General features: G+C 31.3%; 1 protein-coding gene across 2 annotated transcripts in view; it reads left to right on the forward strand.

Annotated features, from left to right (window-relative positions):
- LOC125075803 (UNC93-like protein) overlaps positions 1-23,849 on the forward strand; it is an 88,916-nt gene that overhangs the window by 18,839 nt on the left and 46,228 nt on the right. The gene's annotated exons all lie outside the window — the stretch shown is intronic.

Raw genomic sequence — 23,849 nt, forward strand, 5'->3', positions numbered from 1 at the left:
AGCAAAGTTTCTTCACTATAATTTGTTTTGTTTACAAATTTTCTCTACTCACACATTGCTACACGGAGAAACGAATATAAAACCCGTAATATAAAATTGGCACATATTATTTTGCGTATGACACGTAGGAATTTATTGGCAAGCGAGTTCGTAGATGTCGACGTCATCGGCAACAAAACATATTATATAATGAAACGTATTATTAATCATTATCTATCTTTAGATAAACTATTGTGTTATATTATTTCTTTTCATATCATCAATAAAAACTTAATACCGTTTGTTTATTTTCTAATAAACGTAAGTCTGAATATTTTGCGCTCAGGCTGAACTAGCGAAGATATTCGCCACAAAAAGATGCACAAAAAAACGTATTGTAAAACCTTTTTAGTGAAATGTATATCAATATGTACTGTTAAGTTTTCTATAAATGGCCAGTACTTTTTTTGTAAGGTGGTTTTGAATTTTTATATTCATATCCTCAGTGGTTACTTAGTAATCGCCTCATTTATTTAACGACCTCCAATGAAGAGAATCCGTTTTGAGATTGACAAAGCAAATATTCAAGGTACAGACGACCGTTAAGTTGGCATAGATAAAAACGTCTGACATCGTTTAAGCCGAACGGGGTCTCATGAGAATGAGCTTATTCGGCTAGCTTCCTGACAAGTACCGACGAATATTATTGTACGTTTCACAGACTCGATGTGTTACAATTTGGACCAATGTTCGCGCTTATAACATTAAGACGAATGCGTTTGCACGTAGGAAAATAGATTTAATTCTTTCCAATCATGTAAAGATATTTTAATAAATATGGTGCCCAGCTTGTATTCAACGATTCATAAAAATTTGTACCCCAGTAGTAGTATTTTTTCATCAATTTAATGGACCAAATGGCGGTGGGGATGACGGACTCTGTAGTAATAAACTTAAACAAATACAACTGAATGAACGAAGGTCGATAACCTCCTTCTTTCATTGTGGTCGGTTAAAATAATTTTCTCTTACCAACTACTATCAACGCAAAATGAATATATTCATAATAAAAATATATATAATGAAATTTACTTAAGTGGAGGAAAAGAGGGATAATAACTTCAATGAATTTTCAAAACTTTGTATGAATTTTATCCATACAAAATCGGGACGTGCAACTATTACATGTTTATCTATAAATGTATATGTATGGGTGCACGTGTAAAGTAATTGAAATGAAATTCGCATACTGACGCACTGCAACTGGCTTAATCTAGAACAATCTGTCACACCACTAAATGCGGTATAAACTACCGTAGAAAATTCAGAAAAAAACCATTCATTTTGTTTACGAACGTCAATATAAAATTATAGTAATTTTTTTTAATGATTGATGATTATATGAAATATCTGCGTGAATGGCGTGAATATATTTATATAATATTTGTATTTAAATAAGGCAAGAGAAATGTGATAGAAGCGTTAAACTTGGGTAAAAGTGTTCTGTGACTAGTCCTAGCAAGGGCGTAAGTCGATGGACAGACTTGATAGACCGCCGTTTGGAGTATTACGGCTGCTTACTGATATTTTCATTGTGTTATGTCATAATTGTGATAATCCTTCTAGTTACCAATTCCGCAAGTACTACTATCAAACAGCCTCTGTATGATTGAGCCAGTGTAACTACAGGCACAAGGGACATAACTTCTTAGTTCCCAAGGTTGGTGGCGCATTGGCAGTGTAAGGAATGGTTAACATTTCTTACAGCGCCAATGTCTATGGTCGGTGGTGATCCGTCAGGTTGCCCATTTGCTAGTTATTTTTTCGTTCTTAACGCCATGACCTACGATCGGGGTCAAATTCACATTTAATATAAATTTTAGGATGTATTTCCTAACATGCGATTATAATACGTATAACACATAATTGAAGAGTTCCAAATCGTCTTCAGCCGTTTTAAAACCAAGATAATTTGTATTTTTTGTTAAGTTCACGAAAGGTCAATCCTCGTCAGAGCATTTAAAATAACATTATTATTTAGTTTGTAATTTAAAACATTGTGTCGTGTACAGTTTTTGGGTTTAAGCTTATAAACTCTTAAATATTAAGGTAATAAATCTCTGATTTTTTCTCTCTTTCTCCCTTCACGTCTCCGTGGCAATGTACATGTGGCAAGATAACAATTATGCCATTCTTCTTAAGATGATTTATGACTAAAACAAATGAAAAGCAAATTGAACCTAAGATCTTCGTTTAAATTCACGCCTTATATTTATTTTGCCGTCTCGATTCATTAATAATATTTTAACTCGATGAAAATATATGCAAATTCAGTTTTTATTTCAATAACAATAAAACTATTGACCTACGATCGAAAAGTCAAGGTCAGTGCCATATTGACGGTTATTGCTGAATGTTTTAATTTCATTTGAAATACGATATATAAGCCAATCAGAATGCATATAATACTATTCATAGCATAACCCATCCAATCGCGAAGCGGTAATTTGTTGTTATTACCACATAACCAGCACGTCACCGGTAGTCAAGTGAGCACTTACCAACAGGCCTTTGTATATCAGTTTTTTAAACCTTCAAATGTTACGCAATATTTTTTTCACTACTTATAATTATTAATAATTGATAAATCATTAAGATCCTGTCATTTGCTACCGCATTGCAAACCATGAACGTTATAATGTTTAATATCTATATGTTACTTGGTAGTACCTTGTGCAAGCCCACCTGGGTAGCCACCGCCCACTCATCAGATGTTTTACCGCGAAACAACAATACTCATTATTGTTGTATTTCGGTTTGAATGCTGAGTAAGCCAGTGTAACAATGTTGGTGGCACATTGGTGTTGTAATGGTTGAAATTTCTTACGGCGCCAATGTCTTTGGGCGTTGATGACCACTCACCATCAGGTTGTCCATTCTCCGTCCTTACCGACCTGCCTTTTTTAAAGTATGTCATGTATTAACAACAGTATTGACGATTCGTATCGTAAATAGGTAGAGACATCGTTACGAGTTATACGCGACCCTTACTTTCTCAAATTAACGGCTCAACGCTACAACCGCACTAACCGCTTCAAAAGTTTTCAGTTCTTAAATTAAATTTTAGTGATGATGTTTTATGATTAATTAAATAATCGGTTTCAATGTCAATGATCAATTAATAAATCTGTCGAGACGTTCGAGCGGGATTGTTTAAGGAATACCCAACACATTAATAGTAGCTAGACTGTCATTTTTAAATGATAATTATTTGAACTTGTCTCCAATTAAAGGTATGGGTATAAAGAACAAGTTATCAGAGTTATTTGAGTATACTTCAGCTGTTCATAAAAATAAGGTTAATAATAATCAATTTTAAATAATGAGCGTATAATTGATGCGTTTTAAATAAACCGGTTTTTCTTGAAATATATTAAATTCGTCGTTCCTTCGTTCTATCGTTTTTTGTTAACTGTTTAGTTATGCGCTTAGCAAAAACTGTAAATTTAACTTCCGTCTAAACTTTTGTAACAAACTAGCAGCTTCATTGTATCTGGTTACTACTGACCACATTTGGTGTTGGCCGTTCTTTACATAGCCAATGTTGGGTCAAACATTAGATCCAAAGAGTTTCCTTGTGTTTGTTTATATTTGGTCATTGACCTATCACACAAAAAGTTGTGTACCAATTGTGTTCCGTAGTGGTATATAGTTTTTTTTATTTATCTTTGGAATGCGGATGGGTAAATGTGTAACTTTACACCTTTGCCTATATGTATTAGCTTTATAAAAAGAAATATTCTTCAGACCGACAAAGCATCATCATTCATGGAAACTATAGTGTGTATCATGTGCCTATATTTTTATAGACTTTAATTTTGAACTGGAACACAGAAATATACTATATTAAGTATATTTATCGGTCAGTTCTCTCACCATCCAAATTTGCAGTAATTGCTCAAACTATCTCTTCTAGTTCGTTAAACCTAACAGCCTTAAAAGCCTTATGACCTAAAACATGGTGATGAGAAGATAGTATGTAGTATGTAGTATGACTACGTAACTGCTTATGTACTTCGGATTCTTTCATTATGTAAATTTAACATATGATGTATACGTAACGCAGTTTTCCCAGAATCGAACAATCGTGCTTTACAAAAATACTCAAAAATATACTCCATACAGCACAAGCATGTTCAAAGTGCAATGACGCGAGCCAATTTCTAAGAAAATCTGTAATTGTGTAAATCTTTAAAGTTATTGGAAATATCAAGTAAGAATGTGAAAAAGGCATTACGAGTAAATGATAAATTATCATGATATATACGCAAGAAACGCTAACAGGAAAAAATATTTATTGTCTTGGTATATTGCATATATGAAATTGTATTTAGGCCTAACAGACCATTTATTAGGATCTCAGAAGTGTGACGTCACAGTCTTCTCATCTAGATATTAAATAACACATTTTTGTTACAAAATTTAAAATAAACGAAATCATACTCCTTTGAATCTTTGTCTCGTGGCATGGCTTTGAACAGGTCTGTCTAAGCGTGTACTAATGTACTGTATCTACTTATCATCATCGAGAAACATAAACTAAGTATATTACATTTAATATTCCATAAAGGAGTGAGCCGCTATCCTTAAAGGTACACGCGACATCTTACATCCCAAGTTCGCACCTTGAGAAATATTTTCACCGATCGTAATAATATTTATTAACATAATTCACTTAGCTTTGGCTTCATTATAACATTATTTGACATTTGATCCTATTACATTTTATTTCTGAATAGGCTCATAACACTTTTTCCGCTTCAAAAATCTTTTAAAATATTAAACTCAGAATACAGGAAGATTAAATAAGCAGCGATTTAGTAAGCAACCTACTAGAGAGCAAAGACTTTTTAAATATGTACCGTTTCCCACAACTATGCACACGCTATGCACGAAATTCATTATATTGCGTGTGTACTATGTCCGCTTTTAGCCAAGCATTTGTGTGTGCAAGCATTATTATCCTTTGAAAAAGGTCGTACGTTTTATTGTGCAGTCACGACGCCGTCGATAAAGATCGTCTTCGTTTCGTGTGATGGAAAACTGCACTCATGTTGAAGATAACCTCAGCAATTTTTGTAACATCTTCCCATAAACTTATTTATAGACAACGCCACATAACTGTATGAAAAAAAGAAATGACGAGAGAGAGTGGAACTTGCATTATCCTCGTTATTATAGAAAAATGCACTTAATGTAAAAAAAGTCCTTCGTCGAGTGCAAATCTCTTCTCTGTATTGATCCTCATTATGAAAAATGGATGAATTACTGTCTCTCAATTCCTGGCCTGGCAATTGGTTTATCCTGTTCATGGAAATTATGTCCTATTGACCAAATGTATCCTACCAAATCGTACTAAAGCGAACTTGGTGGAATATCCAAGTCTTCACCTTCAAAGGAAGGTTTGACCAGCAGTTGGCACTACCCCAGCAGAAGTAAAAAAAATCAACGATTAGTATATTGAATATCTCTAATTCATATAAAAACAAAAACATATTCAGAAAAAGCAGTTATTTTATGAACAGACATCGCTGCTACGATTTAATTATATGTGTTATAGTAGATCATCATGTCTAAACTAGATACAATATTTTATATCAAGTTCATGAAATAAACATTGTATTTGTAATGTTTAAACGATTTCATGATTGTAACCAGGATCGTGATGAATAATAATTCTGATAAAAATTGAACTTGAGCCTCGAATATTGTCTAGAAACTGGTTTCAAACCCGAGCCAACCTGTAACTATGTAGAAATACAAGCCACAAAGATTCATAAATCCGTTTTGTTCTATTTAAACGAAATTCGGTCTTAGGTCTTTAGACATACGTTATTTATTTCCATGTGTAAAATAAGCGTAATTATTGTTCTTGTTACGAGTTTATTTTTTACATCTCAACAAAACAATAGCGATCAGGGCTTGTAATGCAAAAACAAAAAGATTAGGGAGATGATGAATGATGTAATTTCAAGTTCATCCCTGGTTTGATATCGAACGTCACACTTTGTCGCATTTAAGACTTATTTCTTACTTTACGATTAAGTACGTAATCCGGGAAAAAAAATTGTTTATTCGTTTGCTTATTTTGCTGCTTCGTATGGTATTGCTATGCGTTTGGCTACAGGGCTAGTTAGGAAGAAACAAAATGAATCTCAGTTTTATTTTTCAAGCTATAGTCAGTTTTATTAATCTTAACTTAAACATTACGTATGTACAGGTAATTATTAAGGTTCAGAGGTTGACTGTTGTAACTGAGATTTCAAAATATACTTCCGCGATGTTTTGAGTTCTGATAAGAATCAGTAAATTACAAAGCTGTTAATGTATTACAGAGATTTAATTGGTTTACGTGAATACGCTTAGAAATTTGATGGGGCTGGTTGTTCGGAAAAGTCAATACACGTTTTAAGACGATACACGTTAATTAATTAAATTATTTGCAACGTTGTCAAATAAAACTGGCAAACGTTTTTTCTGTAAATGCGAATTTTTGAAAAATCTTTCCTTAATTAAGTGAAATTCTCAACAAAAAATTGTACGATTTTGTGTAATGTTGGAAAATTTCTGACGAATTATGAACTGCTGCAATCACGCAAATTGCCAACTAATAAAACGTACTGTAATAAACAAATATAGATGTTTTCATTTCAAATATAGAATTGTTTATTTCTGCTTCTGTCGAGACATATTCGAGACATATTCAGATCGAGAATGCATTTCCATTATTTCTATGCCTTCCCTGTTAAAGAAACTTCAGACTATTTTGGAACTGACCCATTAATTGGTTGATTTGACTTATTTTTTTTGGAACTAAAGCGGAGAGTGCTTGCGATTATAGACACGGAAACGGACACGCGTATTTTTTTTTAAATTCCTTTACTTGGAAAGCCGATTTTCTGGATGGCTTGACTTGGATTGTACTTATAATATTAAATTGAAGACATCATAATCGATTATTTAGGTTAACAAGGACGAACTTATATATCTGAAATGTTTATAAGCATTTTACGATAAAATATAAATTTTGCAAGACAATGATAATTATTTTATTAACATTTTCTTCTCGTCTCCGCACCTTGATGTCATCAGCGCGTTAACTACATGTGCTCATGATTTGCTAATTCAAGTTGTTATCGCTTAAGTGCAATTTACATTGCCCGCTATTTACAGTTAATGATTAAAATTACCAACACGGAGCGTAATGGTCGCCGAAATATTGTAATTTAGATACCACACAAAGTTCGCTTGGCTCATGTTACTGGATTTAATGTGTAGACTTCGTAAAGTTCGATCTGACCTCAAACGCAAGGAATTCCGATGATTCTCATAGGTTATTTAAATAGATAATAGAAATAATCAATTACAACTTTAATTATCCATTTAATTACATTTTCAAGTTTCGTATATTTACGTATATTTTTCGCGTCTTCTATTTATATTTCTCGGCCATCAACAAATGAATAATATAGTTGAACCTTATTATGTGCAGACGCGGTTTAGTTGCAATTCTATTATATAAGATACGCGCTAGTCCAAATAGCGATGAGTTATAGTAATGAGTTCGTGTGTCAAATGTTACCACACGGCCATCGAGCATACGAGCTACCAGAAAAGCCTTGCCACAAGGTTATTTCGGCGTTTTGCGTGCACCGCATCAGTAATAGCCTTGCAGAATAATTATAATTAATATATCTTCCGATCTGGATCACGTTCAACCCGAGTTCAAAAGTTCGCCACTAAGGAACGCTCAACGATCCAACAAGATATTACTGCACAAACGACAAATTTTAAATATTTGCATATACCGCTGCACGTACGCTCAATGTTTAAACGCTTTCGTTTCTTTTGTACCTGTTTTTGAACGTTCGCCAAACGCATTCGTTCACCGTTCTATTTTCAAATATTTAAAATGATATAAAAATATCGATTTTAATTACATCGCCTGTATAAACGTAATTAAAGAATAACGGTCGAAGGATTATTTAAAATGTTACAAAATAAAAAACAATATTCATAATTATAATGATATCTTGAGTGAGATCGGAAGAAGTGTGTATATTTAGCTCACTAACGATCTGTCTATAAAAATATTCTAAGCATTGAGGTCGCAACATCAATTAATATGTATACTATTTAACCTACTATTAGTGTACAAGTGATTAGGCAATTAATTGTTTTCGAAAAACAATCCAACTTGAAATGGCTTCGAAAAATCCGTTTTAAAAACGAGAGATAACAAATAGATACGAACAACGGTGGACGATGCGTGATGCGAAATAATTATGTTATTGAACTCGTATAAAATGTTCAGAATGAGGCCAAAGGCACACACTACGTTGAGTTTATGTAACGTACGGTCGGTGTGTTGCACGGTGCCTGCGCCGGCGCTGGTTTCGCGCATGATTTCTCTGGACCGACGACCGGTCGCTTGGCGCCATCCTCGCGACACGAATACCGCAACTCACAATCTCTTCTCAACATATATTTTGCAAATCCACCGCGTGTTGATTCTCAACGATACATTTATAACGACTGAACCTGATCGTTGTGTTAATACCGTGTTGCTATTCCGTTTTGTAATACTCTATATGATTATGTGATCAATATGAATTAGCAGTTTCATTTATTGTATATATTTCTGGAATTCAATCTAATCGTTTATATTTGACAATGTAATTCAGTTTAAGAGAGCGTTGACTTGAAATTTAACAAGGATTGAATTGTTAGGGGGAAATCGTTGTTGCTGTGCGACAGCGAATTATCCTTTTGTAAATATCAAACAAGCAAGGTTAATTTATAAACAAATTGACTAAATAACGACTGTTTGTACATCCGCCATTGACTTATTGCTATTTACACACGAGTGCGATTGTGATACAATATTTAGGTCGGCGTGTAGTAATGGAAAAAAGAGAGTCAGGGACGTATGTATTGCTTTGAAAAAAAAAGTTCCATTTAAATTGGCGTTTTATCATAAATATATTTTAATTGTTTCTTTCGAGTTGAACGAGGAAATGATAATTACGTATGAAGTATGCGAATGTCTATTTCTACTTCGAACCTAAAAAGAAGAGTAGATCTTTGCCCAGCGCTGGGACATTAATAGGTACTTTACTTTAATAAGAATGTGCAATACGCTTGTTAAAAAAACTTAACGCATGATATGGCTTTAGAAAAACTTTCGGTACTGCGTTTTTAAAATTTAATTGTATTTTTTTGAGATAAGTCATACGTGAAGATATGATTACCTCTTTCATACTGGAATATTTGTAAAGATAAACATTTCGCAACGAATAAATTATGATGTATATAGTTAATTTAAGTAAACTTCGCATCGGTATGACTTTTAGAAATAAATTCTCGTAGAAGTTGGGGGTGATAAATATTGTGACAGTACACGCAATTATAAAATATAGTGGTCACATTAGATATATCGGTTGATTTATATATCTATACATACATAGGATGTAGATATATCTATTTGAGATTAATAAACTTTGATAATTTTTAATCAATGACTTAGGTTAAAGGTTGGCATATAAGACATAATCTTATCGTTTAAATAGTCGCCATGACTATTCGATATATTTGGTCAATTTTGGTACACAATCTCTACACTCTCAATAGGGCATACATTTGGAGACTAGAGAGGGAGGTATTCAAACTAGTGAGGTTACTTATATCGTTGTACTAGTTGTCGACCGCGTTTTAGGGGTTGTCATGTGTTAGGCAAGAAAAGTAGCCTATGTCCTTCCTTGGAGTTCAAGATTGTTTCATACCAAATTTCATCAAACTCGATTCATTGGTTTGGCAGTGAAAGAGCGACAAACAGACAGACAGACAGAGTTACTTTCACATTTATAATATTATGGTACTTTCAGGATAATAAAATTGTTAATAATTGCACGTTTCCTAAAATGCTTGTCCAGATATAAACTTGAGCTCATGTTAAGGTACTTATTCAACTGACTGTATAAGTGTATGTAGTTTATTTGTTCGTCTGAGTTTTCAGCGTCGTTCGTATCCCGTCACGCACACAAACGTTCGTAAGACCGCCGAACGGTAAAAACAAGTTTGACAAACATACGAAGCAAACTCGGCCCTACCTACTTTCGAACTAGGTGCTTGATTCTAAGAATACGATCTTAATCATCTTATAAATGGAACTGTAATGTTAATTTTATGTATGAATTACTTTCGTTGATAAAATGAATTTAAATTAATAGATTTTTTTAACAATTTTTTTAGTCGATCGTAATCAGGTACTAAATTTAGACTCGACAAGAACGGTGTACCAATTCTTACGAGACCAAATTGATGAATAATTCACCAGATAAGAATCTGCTTCTTTCGTCTAGAGATTAGCCTTTAGTTATAGGTAGTATATTATACACATCAGAATAAAATTAGTATCCCGGTGTTACGAAATTGTACCCTCCAGTGTCATTGTTAGCATATCTCTGTAGGCGTGTTACGTTTCTCATAGGATTATAATAGAGCGTTTAGTCTCCTTGACGGTAGGCGACTCCTTGAGTTTGAACGTCGTAGCCAATATCCGGTCAAGATTATATATCCGAAGAGAATCAAATGTCAATTAATCGGATACCTATTGAGTTTTGTGGGTTTGCCGTTACGACAAGACATAAGATATAAGAAAAGAAGAAGAAAAGACAATTTTTTAATAGAGCTTAAAATTATAAATATGTATTTCTCATGTTAAGGTTTACTTATTCAACTGACTGTATAAGTGTATGTAGTTTATTTGTTCGTTTTAGTTTTCAGCGTCGTTAGTATCCCGTCACGCACGCAAACGTTCGTAAGTTAAATTAATTAATAATTCATAATCATTGAAACTTAATCAATTAATACCTAGATAACTTTTTAAAATATAATTTTTAGATATACCCATGTTCTTCAAATGTCATATGTCATGTATTGGTATATGTCATGTAACATATACCAATACCATACTCAATTGAATACATTAGTTATTAAATTAATCAGTGTCTATGATTTTATATTCCGAAACATAAATTCAAAGTATGACTGCAACGAAAGATTTTATTTATTACGTTAAGCTTATCAGTTGTGGGATCACCTGTACATAAAATTTCTTATCTTATAAATAAATTAGTATCGAAAAGAACTTAATATTATATTATAACATATACTTAAGTAAATATTTTAATGAAATAAATAGTTTATAAAGCTGTCCTATAATTCAAGATCCACAATATAACACCTCAACACATCTAAGCGGTAGGTGGCATCGTTAAACTAAATGATGACAGGAGCATTATACGAACAATGAGCAGTTATATCTCATTGTTGAAATAATGTGCCCAATGCTATCGACGTACGTTGTAGACTACGAAATTACTGCCTATACAATTTACCTTAACAACCCACAAAATTGGAATCCACTAATACGATTACCATATTATTAAAATAAAAACAAGTTACATGGAAGTATAAAGTACATTTCAAATTAAAACTACCATGAATAGAAATAAGTGAGCTAATGAATGATATTACAATTGAATGATTGGCTCAATCATTCAATTGTGTTATCATTAGTCTAATTTTTGAACTTTGGAAAACGGTTTCATTTTTTTTTTCATCGTGATCGGCTGAATTGCTATGATGTGAATGCGTAAAGCCAAATATTTGTTTTGATTAGTTTTATATGTCAAACTTTCACCTTGACAGTGCCTTGACGAAACATCGGCTATTTAAACCTCCTAAGAACACTTTTTGAATATTTTCAATGACAAGACTTCCTAACAATAAATATTAATCAAATGCTAAAATAAACTAAACTCTGCGTATTATATGCTTAGCCTCAGAGAACAACGAAACTGTGATATGACCAAGCCATCTTACGTATTATTTCTATTATTTTTTTAATGAACACAAAATGTACCGTTTTATAAATTGAATAACAGTAAAATCTATAGAGAAATCATTTTTTAGTTAATTACTTAATTTATCAATACATATATTTTTTTTATTTTAATAATGAAAACTTAAGCCAACGATTATCATTAATAGCAAAATCGTGACGGTGAATTTTGACTCACGTCACCGTATAAGATAAAATTTGTCAAATATTTTTAGATTTGTAAATATTGTTCGTTCTACAAAAAATCAACACTCGAAATTGTTTTCTTTAACACTTGAATATAATTGTGAGCATTGTGATTATATTTATTTTGTTATCGACTGAATTATTATTTTATAGGTTAGAAATCTTAAAATATTTTGTTTTTTTAATTTTGTAGATAATATTGTATATATAATTAAATGACGTAATTAATTAAATATTATAAGCTTGTTTTACGATTGAGTATGAACGAGTCACATTATTAAGATGTGCGAGTTTCTTGCCGTTTCTTCTCGCTGGAGGCTGCTTTCCGAAACGGTGGTAGTTTTTTAATATCGACGATTCAAAAACGCTTCGTTGTGAAGTTTACTTGAATAAAATTGATTTGATTTGATTATTACAAACAAAAAACAATTTAATGTTTTTTTTTATACTTCTCATTAATTTTTTTTAAGATTACAGATACGTAGTACGAAGTTTATTTAAATTTTGCATCTTGAGAAGTGATGTCAGATTCAGATGCCGGAACTTGAAATATTGTTTTGCAAAACCAAAAGAAATAAATATAATTTATGTATATATAAATAATTATACACGATGATGATTTAGAATATTGAAATAAGCGAGTTTATTAACATTTGATAGAAATTAAGTAACTGATATTAATATTTGTTTCACGAATAGAGATGTCGTTTTTTTTTTTTAATTCGATGTATGATTGCTGTTATAACTAACTCGACGTGTATTCTCAGAATAAAATATTGCAAGAATTTTATTTTAAGCATGAGATATATTAAATTTAAGTTTCCAAGATTGTCTGTGATTTGACGATGGAACGTGGTTTATACTTCTTGTAGTTTTAATGTTTATGTGAAAGGGACCTTAAAAATTAGCAAAGGCTAGTTTCATGTACAACATTTGATTTAAAAAAAAAAGTCATGATAACGTTCGAATCTACAATAAATTTGTTTTGAATATTACAAAGTTTCAAAGATATTTAAGATATCGATTCAATTTTTTTTTTATATGTGAATTGCGCAGATACAATTTTTTTGATTACATTCGTTATGAATGTATTTTATTTATATATAATTAATAGAAGTATTGTATGATGATATTATTACTGGGCTTGTTAATTACTCGATTCTTCGATAACGGGAAAATCCGTAACTTAAACCTTCTAAGCTTCCTACATACTTTACTGAGACAACAAACAAATAGTGAATTACAATAAACCTGTCCGTCCACTGATTACGCTATGTTTCGCTTCTTGAATGTATTCCGTTGAAGGTTTTCGTACAATTATCATTTTTCTAAGAACAAATGAGACGCCAGACTTGTGTATTTCATATACGCACATCGACGTTGTATTTCATTACGTAATTATTCACATAAGACTATTCGAAGCCTTGACAAATGTCTGTTGCTACCTTTACAATTTAGTGTTTAGCGGATTCTGTGTTTTTAATTTTCATGCCATATTTCAAATGCTAAGGTTTAATATATGTTGTAATAAGAAACAAAATTATCTTTCAAATAACGTCATAGAATAAAAAAAATAATTTGTTTATTTACATTTTCTCTTTTTTAGACGTACAATTTACGCAAATATCAAACCGAGCCGGGTCGAGATAGATCCTCGCGTTAGACAGAATTTCTTATTATGTAACGAAAAACCCGTTTCGATTTCATTAGAATAACGCAAAGTTTTTACAAATCTATATTAGTATTCGCACAGCACGGCGAACATTACGGCAAATTTCGACCTTATAAATAGTTGGGTAACTGGGAAAGTAATCTAAATCGTTTCGTGACGTAGTTTAAAACAGAAATAAACTTACGTTGGACATACAATAATTATAATATAATAAGATACAATGGACTCAGATTCTTATCTCTTACTTATCTTGAACGTTTTTTAACTCGATGGTAGGACATTGTGCAAGCCCGTCTGGATAGGTACAAGTTACTCATCAGAAATTCTACCACTAACTAAAAATACTCATCATTGTTGTGTTTCCGTTTAAAAGGTGAGTAAGTTAGTGTAACAATGTTGGTATCACATTGGTGTTAGAATTGTTAATATTTCTTACAGCGTCAATGTCTATGGGTGGTGATGACCATTTACCATCAGGTGACCCATAACATAAAAAAATAAGGGTGAGGAAGTCACAGGTTAGTTTGAAATAGATGTAACTGTTGATAACAGTCTTGTATCGTGTTTGTCGTTGTGTAACTGTGTCACTATGCTGATAAATATTGTCATGGCAAGAAGTGACACTCGATCCTCGAATCGATCGTGATATTATACACAATCTAACTAAAGACAATTTTAAAATATAATTTTTATCAACTAGTTTAACAACTCAATGTATGACGTTATGTATTTTCTTTATATATTTACAATAACAACATAAATTAAGAACTATATAAATTCCATATACGCACACGTACATTTTTTTTGTTATTAATTCCATATGATCAATCACTCCACTGCCGGCTGACCACAATATTAGTATAGAAAACACAAATATCTTGTAAATAAATATTTAAAAAAAATAAATACACACTCACGCGTTTATTTTAATAAATACCACAGATTATAAACGTCGATGGCAATGTCCTTTTGGGACGGTAAATATATTTTTATGTCTGAGTTTCAAAGATTTCACATTTACTTTCTCCGGTGAACTGTTTTCTTTTATTGGTCTCTCGCGGAACTGACGCTGTTCAATATCCTCGCAAAAACTTGTATTTATTCCGTATTTATATATCTTCAATAATTTATTTATATGTTTTTTTTTTTTATGTGGCGATGTTTTCATTTTTTCGAGTATCTTGTTTTATTGCCAAAAATGCAAAAATTCAAACAGTACGTTATTTCGTTGATGAAAAAAACGAGTATATTACTACTTCCTTCTTTTAATTGAAATCAATCATTTAAAACAATAAAGGCTTGGCTGTATGGTGCAATACGTTTACGCATTACATGAGAGTAAAAAAAAAAGAAGAAATGACAATCCCAAATACGAAACACGTGAATACACAATAATTAAAAACACTTCGTCACGCATTTAACGGTTTGTGTCCAGAATGTTTTGAACATCGAAGGTCAGAAATGATCGCGTCCTCGTCTCAACTTAGCTAATAGGACAATTTTACCTTAGTATGTTGGTTAAAACAAACAAATTAATGTGTGGTTTTAACCTAAAAACAAAAGACGTCAAAACTATAATTGTTCATTTTTACTAAAAAAAAATGTGTGTATATTTATGGAAACAACAACATCATGTATAAGAATGGCGTGCTGTATTGCCATTTTTTGAAATGATGAGCAATGTCTGATATACGTTAATTTATTTAACCTGTCTTTGATCAGCATTTGTAAAACTGGAGATTTGTAATTTTGATTTGGAACAATATTTACTACCTAACTTATGATTGAACTAAAGGTATACTTTTCAACTCTATATGTAAGAAAGGGATAGCAATATTTTTATTCTGACAATATTAGAGATAGTGTATTTACGTGAATGAGGATTCATCATTAAACTGAATTAAATCATTTCAATAAAGTGACTTTCAATACGGGTAAAGGCAGCTATAACAAATTATTATAAAATAATTAATTTTGTTTGACTAATTATACACTGTTCTGTAATCAAATACTGTGTACAAAAATGTTTTATAATTGTAAATTGTTAAATGTGTAGAATAAAGTGGTCACGTCGTTTAATATCTTATTAAAATAATATTTGTACATCATTATTCAGTATTAAGAATTCAAAGTTTCAGCTTTAAATATATAATAATCTATGACAAAAAATATTTATAAAATGTAAAATGTTTGAGCGTATTTTTTTTTTTAAAAACAACGTCATTTATTGTGCAAATATGTTTTGTTCCGTTTACGGATCTTTGAGTACAATCTTGACGTCCAATGGAAATTCGCAAATAGCCTGTCACAAAGATATTGTTTAAGTACTTTGTAGTGATCATTTTAAACCGTATTTTGTAACATTTTCAAATACTAAAAGGGATAGATATATTATGACAGATGTCAAAGGGCTGATAAATAAAATTAACATTTAAAAAAATGCAAATATTTAAATATATATTTAAGCGCGTTGGAAGTCAAATGTCATATTTTTTTTGGAGTTTGAGTGAAACATTTCTACGTGTAACATTAGCAGCCCGTAAATGTCCCACTGCTGGGATAAAGGCCTCCTCTACCTTTGAGGAGAAGGTTTGGAGCATATTCCACCACGCTGCTCCAATGCGGGTTGGCGGAATACACATGTGGCAGAATTTCGTTGAAATTAGACACATGCAGGTTTCCTCACGATGTTTTCCTTCACCGCCGAGCACGAGATGAATTATAAACACAAATTAAGCACATGAAATTTTAGTGGTGCCTGCCTGGGTTTGAACTCGAAATCATCGGTTAAGATGCACGCGTTCTAGCCACTGTATCTGACGCAATATAGTCTCCTAAATTGCTAATACATACCACATAGTTGAGACAAATATATAGTTATACTTAAAATAATTATATAAGTGGGTACGAGTATTATATTTCTATGATTCAAATCGAAACCTGAATTCGTTCACTTATGTAAGTATAGTCTTAAAAGTAAATTCATCCCAAACATCATTTATTTTATCACATCCATTTTTTTTCATCACTCTGTACTCCAAAACATCGTAACGTATCATTATGTTGTATATATGATTATACATTTTTCAAGTCAATAGATTTTTTATTCAAATTACCAACATTTATTCACTTATTTGAAATTGTACTTAAGTTTTTTTTTTAACAACGGCATCGCGACCAGTCGTTTCACGTAGATAACCGAAACCATTTTATACACCATTGTTTTTTTTCCTATTTAAATATACTCCTTTAAAAACATTTATTACTATATTTTTAATATATATAAAGTTCATTTTAAATTAAATATATCTTTTAAAGAACTGTTAAAATAACATGAAAAAAACGCCTAATTTAATTTACTCAAAACAAATCGTGACACTCAATTCAAAAACCGTTACGTTCCTGTATTCGTTCATTCATTCGCATTCTAAATTCAAACAGTTTTAGCACATCTTTTAAACGCGGCACTAAAAGGTTCTTTGAATTGCACAATGCAAATACACCCGCATACACGTTTCAGAGATTATGCATTTATTTTCCGTGTACGAGAACATCGCATTCAGAGTATTTCAAAGTTAGTAATTACGGAGCCATCTAGATGTTATCACTGGTGTTATTCTGAGGCATTAAACAACTTCATGTAATACAATGAATTGACTCGAATTAAGTATTTGATTGTGTACTCGTAGGTGGGTATGTTTATAAAACGACCACGACACGGTCTATATTAATATTGCTGTATTTTTATTTATCGGATAAAACTCTGTGTCACAATCGATTTTAAAATACAAATTTCATTGAGATTCTTTCAGACTGTAATCGATATTTTAACATTTCATGTGACGTCATACAGCGTATCCCCAAAGTGATAAGCTGTCACATAACATTTAAAAATGGTGCTATGGCTTGCCGATGTTTTAATTACAGTAAAATTTTAACAAAAAAAAAAAAAAATTTCGACGTCATTCTTAGGTAACAAGTATAAAAAAAATATCTTATACAGATTATTTTTACATTATAATATAATTGTATTTTGAAGGTTTTTTTTTTTCAATAATTCGAAGTATTTATTTTTTATAATTTCATCTATCCATCCAAATACCTATTTTAAGTGAACATCTTTTGAGTGTGATGCTAGTTTTGTATGTGTACATTTTATTTTTTATGTTAATTTAATATGTAAATTTAATATGGCGTGCCGAACGCATGTACCTTTCCTTCAGCGCAAAACGCGAGATGAATTATTATAAAGACAAGTTAAGCACGTCAGTGGAAATGAAGAAAAGCTAAAGCGACAATATGGTATTTTTTGAAAATGACGCTTAAAGTTTTTAGTCTAAACCCCATTTCTGAATAGTACCATTTTTTCCTATTCATTAACGACATGAGAAGTCAGTTGACATTTAGTTGTGAAAATGTGTAATAAGCAAATAAATAATTATTGTCCAATTTAAAAAAAGAACGAAATTCGACGCGTATGTTTTTTTTTTAATTTTTACGAAAATAGTTAAGGAACTAAACTTATTAAACTTAAATGAAGAGATCTTGTTAAGACGCTAAATATTTCTTGTTCTTATTATTTATATCGTCTCAATAGTCTAAAAATACACTTCTATTGATATATCTATAAAAAGATCATTGTTTTTTTGAACGCGCATTACGCAATAACCGCTGAATGTTTTGACATGAAATTTGTACCATTATATTCAATGTGTTTCAGAGATTTTCGGTTAAACATTATCATACAATATATTTCAACGTATAGCGTAGCTAGAGCAACGCGTGACCGGGTCTGCTGGTTAAGTAATAAAGTCGTTGCGCATAATTATTATCATAGAAGTAACAAAAAATAAACCAGTTCTATATTAAGATAAATGTTAGAACATCTGTCAATTTGTTTTATCAAAACGCCCTCACTTACATTTTTATCTGAAATTTATTCAATGTTATTTAGCCACTTGTTCGTAAACTATTAACATTAACACTTGAAACTGATATATCATGATTAATATATATAATCAGGCTATCGTCTCCTTATTAGGCTCCTTTTAAGTGAAAGACAATTGGAGCAGCGTGGCTTAATAAACTCCCAAGTGTGCGTTAGTAAAATGTGCACGAGCGGTAGAGTTACATTTTATTTATCACGATATTACCTTCACGCATTTCCATAAACACAAATTAAATACCTAAAATCTCTCAATCAGTGTTTCTTGTCCGGGTTTTATCCCAACATTCATGCATCTTATTTATTCGATCAAGGCTATGAAGAAATTTAATCATTTATACATGTAACGTACGTACCGTTACGATTGTAACTCGCGAAATTGTAATCTGTCGAAAAATTATTAAGTTACCGATACGCGTACCGTATCCGTAACGTAACTTATTTCAGTCATGGCCCCTACTTTTTATCATACAATGTTCCGATCTGTATTCTTCGCCATAACTATGACTATGAGAATTTTTAGCTTTTATAAGAGGAAGTTCATATTATTCTTATCTGAATGATAATCAAGAGGATTTCCTGTAAACTGGTATTGTTCTTAAGGTATGAATAAGTCGTATAGTTCCATTAATTCGCATTATTTTACATAAAAAAAAAACGCTTTGCAAATTATACTAATTCATTGTTAACAGATGGACATAGATTAAGAGCCGGCGGCTTAGTGGTTAGAACGCGTGAATTGAGACCCAAAGATTTTGAATTCAAATCCGAACGCGTATATGTTTTATAATTAATCTCGATAGAAGATAATGTGACTTGTCGGATGAATGCTACATGTATATTCGGAAGCTTAGCCCAGCAGTGGGAATTTTTTTTTTTTACATTTGTTAGATTTTCATCGAATGTTTTTTTAAGCAACAATGAAATAATGATGTAAAATGAATGTTAGATAATGAATGTCTAAATAGTTCGTATATTATGTAGACTATCGAAATGATACGAACAAAACATTAACTAACCGAAAACAATGCTAGTCGTATCTATCTGAGCATGAAATTTTTTATTCATGACTCTATTACATTTAATGACATTTCTCAACTGAAATTGAACTGCTTAAGTGAAAAAAAAAACGTAATAAATACATTTCATAGAATTTAATACGAGGAAAAATATAACTATGTTGACATTTGTTGTCTATATTTCGAACGAATTGTGATTACAATGCAATCGATTTCATTTCGTCGACATAATAGACACAATTATTATTAAATAAATATCACTTTATACGTAATTTATTTAAATGATAAATATGTTTTAAGACTAAATTTATGTGAATTGGAACGATAACATTGTCCGAAGAATTAAATTTAAAAAATATATATTTGTATATTTAACACCAATTATAAGACAACATTTTTGAGATTACCTTTTTTTAATGTTAAATGACAAAATGACATTAATTTAAATATCGTTTATTTTAAATAACCGACTTTCCAAAAAACGTCACATACAGCCAAAAAAAATATTATTAAAAATAAATTTAAATAAAAACTTATTTAATAATAAACAATGAAATGTGTGAGACGGAAACAGTTATTAATATCAATGAAAATAATAATACTATTAGATGTCATGGCAAGATTTCATACAGCGAATTAAGTTAATTATAACAATTAGAAGTTATTACATGTAATGGCCGGTAACCATAAACAATATCACGTGCTTCTCCGCGGGTTAATGCACATTATACTCGTACTAAGGATTATAAGCTGATTAATGTATAAAGTAATTAATAGTTTGTTTTTCAATATTTTAACCTTAAAGTATTAAAAAACATACACATTTTTTTAAATGTAATAGAAAGGCGGACCACGTGTTGTTTAGTTGTCACCACCGCCCATAGACATTGGAGCTGGTAGAAAAATTAACCATACCTTATAACTAAGATGTTATGTATCTTGTGCCTGTAGTTACACTGGCTCACTCATCCTTCGAATCGGAACACAACAATACCAAGTATTGCTGCTTTGCGGCAGAATATCTGATGAGTGGGTGGTACCTACCCAGACGGGTTTGCAAAAAGCCCTACCAAGTATCAATTTAACCAACATCTCATCAATTTAAGCCAGACGGCGTATAAACGCATTGTCAAAACAGAATTATTCGTGCAGATTTGAAAAGAGATTTAGTGATATTGGGATCCGATTACAATTTATCTTTTGTCAGGTATCCTTTTAAATATAACTTTACAAAAATAAAAAAAAAATCACATACAGCCATATAAAAAAATAACAATTTTCTCCAACAAAATATTTTTATAAAGTTTCAAGTGCCTATAGTCTATTACAACGACAAGCGGACAAAAGCCAAATAAATAACATTTTGCATCGAATTGGCGCTATAATCTTTGATATTCGTTATGGGTTTTACGATATCCATTTTGAAAATCGAAAATACTGCTATCAGAAATTCGGAAGTAAAACTAAAATTGATAAAAGTAGTCTAGTCGAATAGTGTTGCATTATAAATAAAGGTGTTTCATAATAGCTAAGCTATATATTATTAGAATATTTATTTATTATTTGTTTTATTTTATAAATATTATAGCCCTGAAGTTAAATATCTAATTCACAAAATTCTCATTCCATGCGCGACTCTCTTTAATATTTTTAATAATAATTTTGCGCGGGAAAACATCTTGTATTATTTTTTAAAGCCATACGAATGACGTTCTGAAATCGATTACACTTTTATGAAATCGGATACAATAACAAAATATGTGTTTATTAAATATATAATTATAATATAAATGTAATTACATAAATAAGTATTTCTTCACACTTCTATTTGGTTGGTTTGATTGGAATAGACTATACGTATATTTAATCTGTTCCTATCGAATATACTTATATTAATTAGTTAAAAATTGCAATTGTAATATAATTAAATTTAAGTTATAAATAAATAATTACATTTTCGAGAACGCAAAGGCTGTTTTCTAATAAATATTTTTAATTCTGTACCGACAATCACTTAGTATTCATAACAGTTCTCGCCTAGAATACGACTTTGCTTGCGTAGTACATACTTTATGAGGAGTTGAGGAAAACTTCTCTCATCTGATAAAGAACTTCACGTCCTACGTAAGGACAAGGGCGTGTTATTTGTCTAGACAGCTTTAATAAATCAATCTGACTCCTATATAATGTGTACTTGACACATGTATTTAAATTATATTAATTATCTGTGGTGCAATTGAAACGGAACATCTTCACAAAAAGTTTTTTTTTCAATCTGCAGATATACGTATGCGTGCTTATATAGATCATTATTTTTAAATACTGATTTCATTCCAGTCTTTATTATAAAGAACCAAATATAAGTTTGATTAAACGGAAAGATACCATTCCATTAATATACCATGAATATGTGTGTATGAAGGATTTTACTTGGTGGTATGGTTTTGTGCCAGCCCATCAGCCACCACTAAGTAAGTGTAGCCACCAAGTGTAGCAAAAGACAACGTGATAGTTCCCAAGTTTGAAAGCATATGGACCATGTAAAGATGCAAGTATGGTTACTATTTCTTATTTTGTCATCTTACTATCAAGTCATCAATTTATTAGTCTTAATACCGATTATCAATAAATTAAAAAAAAAAATCTCTTTAATGAAAGAGCTCAAGAGAGAATCGTGAGAAAGTCCGAACGTCGACGGTGATCGTTGCGCGTTAATAAAACGCAGGACAATGATCATTGTTTGCTATTTCAAACATCTACGTGTCGGTTTATTTTTCTTTTATGACACCGCATCTATTCGCGATCACACGGCTGTTAATAAGCGGTAGGATCTTTCGTTAATTAATACATATCAAAGCGCTTGAAGCGACGGTGACGCGAGTCAATTGTTTTTCTCGGGATGCTTAATGGATTTGACCATTTGTTATCGTCGCCGCTTAATTGTATAAGCTTAATTTGATCCTTCCACATGTTATTGTTTTCGTATCGTTTCTTTGTCTGTATCCTTAAATTTCCGAGATTGTAATTGATGATTTAAATAATGATACTTTGAAACATACGCATGTGGAACAGTATGTATAAACAAATTTAATGTTTGAAGGATTTCTAGAAGGTTCCAGAAGGTTGTTCTACTATCCACCTTTATATCAGGTCGTTGTTACAAAATTTATTGTATTGTCATCCAATTCACATACACTTGCAATGTTACAAATCGATAAGACTAGAAATAGGTTAAAATCGCATATAAACATTCAGTGCGTACATACCTAAAATGCCTTTTTGTTTTGAATAATTTCTAGCCCGGCAAAGATGGAATGAATCGTAAAATATAATTACTAAATAATAACTTTCAAAGCAAAAGTGTATGTTAAAAATAAAAATAATTAACACAAAACATTGATGTTAGTATGTATAAAACTAAAAATATGATTATAATAACGGTTAGGTGGCGTGCTGTGTACCAACCGTTACCTCGGAGACCACTTAAACATATAATTGATTGCAGGACATCGCAAATTATTACCAGATGAACGCGGAATGAAACATTGAGAGTCGCGATGAGAACAGCTGGATTAAACATGGCCTTAAGAATCATTAAACTTTGATTAGAAGGGATATTTACATGCGGTACAGCTATAATATTTCGCCATGCACGCGAATGTTTTCCCATATTACTCCGAATGTAAAGACGTGTTTAGATAACTTCGTTTTCTTCGTAATTTGTAATCATTATTATTGACATGATGCGGAAACTGTGAAAGATCCTTGACCTGTATATGTAAATTAAGTACATTGTCCTTATAAACGTAAACTAATTATTCATATCGACGTTCATCAGATGGAAATCGTGTCAAAATGTTTTTTATTATCGTAAATTTGCGTGATAGAGATAAGTTGATGTTTTAATAGCATTAAATGGTAGAAATTCTACATTCATTGCTTGCTTTTCGAGATTGTTTCGTGTATTTAAAAAAAAATGGATACTTTGCTAGATTTTTTCGACCAACACTCTTGTTGATCCTACTGAGAAAAACGTTGACTGGGATAAGTTGGCTCCTCACCAACGAACGCGTTGTTGAGCCG

This window comes from Vanessa atalanta, chromosome Z (assembly GCF_905147765.1).
Source record: "Vanessa atalanta chromosome Z, ilVanAtal1.2, whole genome shotgun sequence".
Taxonomy (NCBI): Eukaryota; Metazoa; Arthropoda; class Insecta; order Lepidoptera; family Nymphalidae; genus Vanessa; species Vanessa atalanta.